The sequence below is a fragment of the Rattus norvegicus genome, chromosome X, assembly GCF_021556685.1.
Source record: "Rattus norvegicus strain SHRSP/BbbUtx chromosome X, alternate assembly SHRSP_T2T, whole genome shotgun sequence".
Lineage (NCBI taxonomy): Eukaryota > Metazoa > Chordata > Mammalia > Rodentia > Muridae > Rattus > Rattus norvegicus.
This window is the reverse complement of record NC_141554.1, coordinates 153,619,784-153,627,554: the sequence shown is the minus strand read 5'-3', so window position 1 is coordinate 153,627,554 and position 7,771 is coordinate 153,619,784. Positions and strand designations below refer to the sequence as shown.

At 38.7% G+C, this 7,771-nt stretch overlaps 1 pseudogene; it reads left to right on the top strand.

Annotated features, from left to right (window-relative positions):
* The first annotated feature begins 1,950 nt into the window (after nt 1-1,950).
* Nucleotides 1,951-7,517, top strand: LOC147998390 (small nuclear ribonucleoprotein G pseudogene; annotated as a pseudogene).
* Nucleotides 7,518-7,771: the final 254 nt, after the last annotated feature.

The following is a 7,771-nucleotide window of genomic DNA, read 5'->3' as shown; positions in this document are numbered from 1 at the left end:
TTTTGTCTTACTTTACTTTGTTTTGACAGTTTTATACACATACACAATATGTATCTGGTGATGTTATTATTCTACTTACCTTTGTTATCCTCCTACCATTATGATATCTGTTAATTAAGAGGAAATCTCTAAATAGTAAAAAAAATGAAATAAAGACATATGTTTGTGTGTGTGTGTGTGTGTGTGTGTGTGTGTTACTTATTTTTCTGTTACTGGGATAAACACTATGACCAAGGCAATTTACAGAACAGTTTATTTGGGTTTATTTTTTCAGACTTAAAGGAGTCTATCAAAGAAGGGAGGTTTGATAGATATCCAAAAGGGAGGAATTAAGACATAGTGAAGAAAAACTGATCCAAAGCAAGTACAAAAGTGAGAACCGAGCACAGCAGACATTCAGATCCTGAAGTTCCATAATCTTCGTCTGAGGTTTTAATTTCGAAAGACTTTCATGACTCTAACTCCCATATTCATATGTGATAGTTTGTGTAAGATTGGGTCAAGGAGCAGCACTATTAAGAGATGTGACTTTGTTGGAGTAGGTGTGTTACTGTGGGCATGGGTTTGAATACCCTAGTCCTAGCTGCCTGGAAGTCAGTCTTCTGCTGGCTGTCTTTGGAATAAGTGGAACTCTCATCTCCTCCAGCCCCACTTCTGCCTGAACACTGCCTTGCTCTTGCCTTGATGATAATGCATTGAAACTCTGAACCAGTAAGCCAGCCCCAATTATATGTCATCATTATTGGAGTTGCCTTGGTCATGGTTTCTGTTAACAGCAGTAAAACTCTAACTAAGAAACCTTATCTTATCAGAAGATACCCAACACATCGTGAATCTCCAAAATCTCCATACCTATACAGGCCTCTCTTCGTGTAATGACCCACAGCTTCATGTAATGGCCATTCATGGTCTCTTATCCTCTCAGGACATTGATGCAGGTACTACACGGTCACACGCTGCCTGAACACAGAAGATCTCTTGAAATTATGGAGGAATAACCTTCTTCTTACATCCTTTGTGCCTCTGAAGCTAATACTACATGCATAATACTGTCAAGTTAAACTATCAGCTTGGGATGGATCCTGGTTCATTTTCACAAATTAGAAGCTTAGCTGTGTGTGGTCTTTCCCCAAGACCACTCTTCTCTTTATTTCTTGCAGGATGAGACCTCTCCTTAATGGTGGTAATCTTTGTATCTCTTTTAGCAAATGCCTAGTTGCAAAATTGATATTCCTTGTCATATTTCCATAGAGTTGCATGAGTTATTAATAATAACCATTCCACAGAGTCAATACTTAATATTATGTTGCTTTGAAATTGCTTCTACATAGAATTTAATTTATTACATTTCAATTATTCTCAGGTATGATCTAAGAAAATTGACAGAGGTCAGACACACTCTTTCCCAAAATATCATAAGAATGAACTCTAGCCCAGTTACTGATATTCCCTCTTTGAAGCCTCCTGAGCTGTGACTTCATGATCTACACTGCTGTGAACATTACTGTTTTCTAAGCTACTGATGGCCATTTAGTGATGGCCCTTTATTCTATGCTGACAGGATTCAACATCTTTTGTAGTTCAAAGTTCCAAAGTCTTCTAAATTCCTCTAAAAACATTATAGTGATAACTCATCTGGGTGTGTTTGAGTCAATTTATCAAAGACTTGAATAGAACAAAATTACTAACCCAGATGTGACTTTCTCTTGTTTGGCTATCATAAACAGATTTGTGAATTCTTTCTTCCTTCAGACACAAAATTGGACAAGTAAAAATTCAGAGTAACACTATACCATCAGTTATGCATTTGTTAGCCAATTCCTTATAATACAAGTGAGCATATGCATGTATCTGAATACACACAATTTGGAAATTATATCTTTGAAGTAATTTGACTGAAACAATTTTTGTGGTTTAACAATAAATATTGGTGCCTACTGACGAGTCACCATGAGCAAAGCCCACCCTCCCAAACTGAGGAAGTTTATATTCAAGAAGTTATCATTGGACCCAACCGCCAGGTCAGGTGGGCACTCCTGAGGCTGCAGAAGCCCATAGAGAGGAGACACAAAAATCCCTGAAAGAATTCCAGGAAAACACAATCAAACAGTTGAAGGAATTAAAAATGGAAATAGAAGCAATCGAGAAAGAACACATGGAAACAACCCTGGATATAGAAAAACAAAAGAAGAGACAAGGAGCTGTAGATACAAGCTTCACCAACAGAATACAAGAGATGGAAGAGAGAATCTCAGGAGCAGAAGATTCCATAGAAATCATTGACTCAACTAGATTGGACTCAAATAGATTGGACCAGAAAAGAAACACCTCCCGTCACATAATAGTCAAAACACCAAACGCACAAAATAAAGAAAGAATATTAAAAGCAGTAAGGGAAAAAGGTCAAGTAACATATAAAGGCAGACCTAACAGAATCACACCAGACTTCTCGCCAGAAACTATGAAGGCCAGAAGATCCTGGACTGATGTTATACAAACCCTAAGAGAACACAAATGCCAGCCCAGGTTACTGTATCCAGCAAAACTCTCAATTAACATTGATGGAGAAACCAAGATATTTCATGACAAAACCAAATTTACACAATATCTTTCTACGAATCCAGCACTACAAAGGATAATAAATGGTAAAGCCCAACATAAGGAGGCAAGCTATAGCCTAGAAGAAGCAAGAAACTAATCGTCTTGGCAACAAAACAAAGAGAATGAAAGCACACAAACATAACCTCACATCCAAATATGAATATAAAGGGAAGCAATAATCACTATTCCTTAATATCTCTCAATATCAATGGCCTCAACTCCCCAATAAAAAGACATAGATTAACAAACTGGATACGCAACGAGGACCCGGCATTCTGCTGCCTACAGGAAACACACCTCAGAGACAAAGACAGACACTACCTCAGAGGGAAAGGCTGGAAAACAACTTTCCAAGCAAATGGTCAGAAGAAGCAAGCTGGAGTAGCCATTCTAATATCAAATAAAATCAATTTCCAACTAAAAGTCATCAAAAAAGATAAGGAAGGACACTTCATATTCATCAAAGGAAAAATCCACCAAGATGAACTCTCAATCCTAAATATCTATGCCCCAAATACAAGGGCACCTACACACGTAAAAGAAACCTTACTAAAGCTCAAAACGCACATTGGACATCACACAATAATAGTGGGAGATTTCAACACCCCACTCTCATCAATGGACAGATCATGGAAACAGAAATTAAACAGTGATGTCGACAGACTAAGAGAAGTCATGAGCCAAATGGACTTAACGGATATTTATAGAACATTCTATCCTAAAGCAAAAGGATATACCTTCTTCTCAGCTCCTCATGGTACTTTCTCCAAAATTGACCATATAATTGGTCAAAAAACGGGCCTCAACAGGTACAGAAAGATAGAAATAATCCCATGCGTGCTATCGGACCACCACGGCCTAAAACTGGTCTTCAATAACAATAAGGGAAGAATGCCCACATATACGTGGAAATTGAACAATGCTCTACTCAATGATAACCTGGTCAAGGAAGAAATAAAGAAAGAAATTAAAAACTTTTTAGAATTTAATGAAAATGAAGGTATAACATACCAAAACTTATGGGACACAATGAAAGCTGTGCTAAGAGGAAAACTCATAGCGCTGAGTGCCTGCAGAAAGAAACAGGAAAGAGCATATGTCAGCAGCTTGACAGCACACCTAAAAGCTCTAGAACAAAAAGAAGCAAAAACACCCAGGAGGAGTAGAAGGCAGGAAATAATCAAACTCAGAGCTGTAATCAACCAAGTAGAAACAAAAAGAACCATAGAAAGAATCAACAGAACCAAAAGTTGGTTCTTTGAGAAAATCAACATGATAGATAAACCCTTAGCCAGACTAACGAGAGGACACAGAGAGTGCGTCCAAATTAACAAAATCAGAAATGAAAAGGGAGACATAACTACAGATTCAGAGGAAATTCAAAAAATCATCAGATCTTATTATAAAAACCTATATTCAACAAAACTTGAAAATCTTCAGGAAATGGACAATTTCCTAGACAGATACCAGGTATCCAAGTTAAATCAGGAACAGATAAACCAGTTAAACAACCCCATAAATCCTAAGGAAATAGAATCAGTCATTAAAGGTCTCCCAACCAAAAAGAGCCCAGGTCCAGACGGGTTTAGTGCAGAATTCTATCAAACCTTCATAGAAGACCTCATACCAATATTATCCAAACTATTCCACAAAATTGAAACAGATGGAGCACTACCGAATTCCTTCTACGAAGCCACAATTACTCTTATACCTAAACCACACAAAGACACAACAAAGAAAGAGAACTTCAGACCAATTTCCCTTATGAATATAGACGCAAAAATACTCAATAAAATTCTGGCAAACCGAATTCAAGAGCACATCAAAACAATCATCCACCATGATCAAGTAGGCTTCATCCCAGGCATGCAGGGATGGTTTAATATACGGAAAACCATCAACGAGATCCATTATATAAACAAACTGAAAGAACAGAACCACATGATCATTTCATTAGATGCTGAGAAAGCATTTGACAAAATTCAACACCCCTTCATGATAAAAGTCCTGGAAAGAATAAGAATTCAAGGCCCATACCTAAACATAGTAAAAGCCATATACAGCAAACCAATTGCTAACATTAAACTAAATGGAGAGAAACTTGAAGCAATCCCACTAAAATCAGGGACTAGACAAGGCTGCCCACTCTCTCCCTACTTATTCAATATAGTTCTTGAAGTTCAAGCCAGAGTAATTAGACAACAAAAGGAGATCAAGGGGATACAGATCTGAAAAGAAGAGGTCAAAATATCACTATTTGCAGATGACATGATAGTATATTTAAGTCATCCCAAAAGTTCCACCAGAGAACTACTAAAGCTGATAAACAACTTCAGCAAAGTAGCTGGGTATAAAATTAATTCAAATAAATCAGTTGCCTTCCTCTATACAAAAGAGAAACAAGCCAAGAAAGAAATTAGGGAAACGACACCCTTCATAATAGACCCAAATAATATAAAGTACCTCGGTGTGACTTTAACCAAGCAAGTAAAAGATCTGTACAATAAGAACTTCAAGACACTGAGGAAAGAAACTGAAGAAGACCTCAGAAGATGGAAAGATCTCCCATGCTCATGGATTGGCAGGATTAATATAGTAAAAATGGCCATTTTACCAAAAGCAATCTACAGATTCAATGCAATCCCCATCAAAATACCAATCCAATTCTTCAAAGAGTTAGACAGAACAATTTGCAAATTCATCTGGAATAACAAAAAACCCAGGATAGCTAAAGCTATCCTCAACAATAAAAGGACTTCAGGGGGAATCACTATCCCTGAACTCAAGCAGTATTACAGAGCAATAGTGATAAAAACTGCATGGTATTGGTACAGAGACAGACAGATAGACCAATGGAATAGAATTGAAGACCCAGAAATGAACCCACACACCTATGGTCACTTGATTTTTGACAAAGGAGCCAAAACCATCCAATGGAAAAAAGATAGCATTTTCAGCAAATGGTGCTGGTTCAACTGGAGGGCAACATGTAAAAGAATGCAGATCGATCCATGCTTATCACCCTGTACAAAGCTTAAGTCCAAGTGGATCAAGGACCTCCACATCAAACCAGACACACTCAAACTAATAGAAGAAAAACTAGGGAAGCATCTGGAACACATGGGCACTGGAAAAAATTTCCTGAACAAAACACCAATGGCTTATGCTCTAAGATCAATAATCGACAAATGGGATGTCATAAAACTGCAAAGCTTCTGTAAGGCAAAGGACACTGTGGTTAGGACAAAACGGCAACCAACAGATTGGGAAAAGATCTTTACCAATCCTACAACAGATAGAGGCCTTATATCCAAAATATACAAAGAACTCAAGAAGTTAGACCGCAGGGAAACAAATAACCCTATTAAAAATGGGGTTCAGAGCTAAACAAAGAATTCACAGCTGAGGAATGCCGAATGGCTGAGAAACACCTAAAGAAATGTTCAACGTCTTTAGTGATAAGGGAAATGCAAATCAAAACAACCCTGAGATTTCACCTCACACCAGTGAGAATGGCTAAGATCAAAAACTCAGGGGACAGCAGATGCTGGCGAGGATGTGGAGAAAGAGGAACACTCCTCCATTGTTGGTGGGATTGCAGACTGGTACAACCATTCTGGAAATCAGTCTGGAGGTTCCTCAGAAAATTGGACATTGAACTGCCTGAGGATCCAGCTATACCTCTCTTGGGCATATACCCAAAAGATGCCTCAACATATAAAAGAGACACGTGCTCCACTATGTTCATCGCAGCCTTATTTATAATAGCCAGAAACTGGAAAGGACCCAGATGCCCTTCAACAGAGGAATGGATACAGAAAATGTGGTACATCTACACAATGGAATATTACTCAGCTATCAAAAACAACGAGTTTATGAAATTCGTAGGCAAATGGTTGGAACTGGAAAATATCATCCTGAGTGAGCTAACCCAATCACAGAAAGACATACATGGTATGTACTCATTGATAAGTAGCTATTAGCCCAAATGCTTGAATTACCCTAGATCCCTAGAACAAACGAAACTCAAGACGGATGATCAAAATGTGAATGCTTCACTCCTTCTTTAAATGAGGAAAAAGAATACCCTTGGCAGGGAAGGGAGAGGCAAAGATTAAAACAGAGACTGAAGGAACACCCATTCAGAGCCTGCCCCACATGTGGCCCATACATATAGAGCCACCCAATTAGACAAGATGGATGAAGCAAAGAAGTGCAGACCGACAGGAGCCGGATGTAGATCGCTCCTGAGAGACACAGCCAGAATACAGCAAATACAGAGGCGAATGCCAGCAGCAAAACACTGAACTGAGAATAGGTCCCCCGTTGAAGGAATCAGAGAAAGAACTGGAAGAGATTGAAGGTGCTCGAGACCCCAAAAGTACAACAATGTCAAGGAACCAGAGCTTCCAGGGACTAAGCCACTACCTAAAGACTATACATGGACGGACCCTGGACTCTGACCTCATAGATAGCAATGAATATCCTAGTAAGAGCACCAGTGGAAGGGGAAGCCCTGGGTCCTGCTAAGACTGAACCCCCAGTGAACTAGACTATGGGGGGAGGGCGGCAATGAGGGGAAGGTTGGGAGGGGAACACCCATAAGGAAGGGGAGGGGGAGGGGGATGTTTGCCCGGAAACCGGGAAAGGGAATAACACTTGAAATGTATATAAGAAATACTCAAGTTAATAAAAACAAATAAGGAAGGAAATAACAAAAAAAAAAAAAGAAGTTATCATTGAAGTTACACGGCAGCAGGCATGTACAAGGAATACTGTGGGGCTGTGATCCCTTTATGAACCTTGTGACTGATGAGTGTGTGGAAATGGCAACTAGTGGGCAACAGAACAACATCGCGATGTTCGTCATCCGAGGAAACAGCATCATTATGTTAGAAGCCTTGGAAAGATTCTAGACAAGGTGTCCACCTTCTTCCCCAAAGGCCTGTTGCATTGTAATGGAGAATTAGGTCGTGTACATTTTCAAGTGAAACTTTTTGCTAAATAAACTTTTGTGGTGCTCAAAAAAAAAAAAAAAAAAAAAAAAGCACAGTAAATACTTTCCATACTTTGTTCAGTCTTAGGAGACAAAATACTCTGTATGGTTACCAAAAAAACTTAAGGTTATTTTTAATTATGTCCCATTTAATCCCAATAAATCTGTTAATTA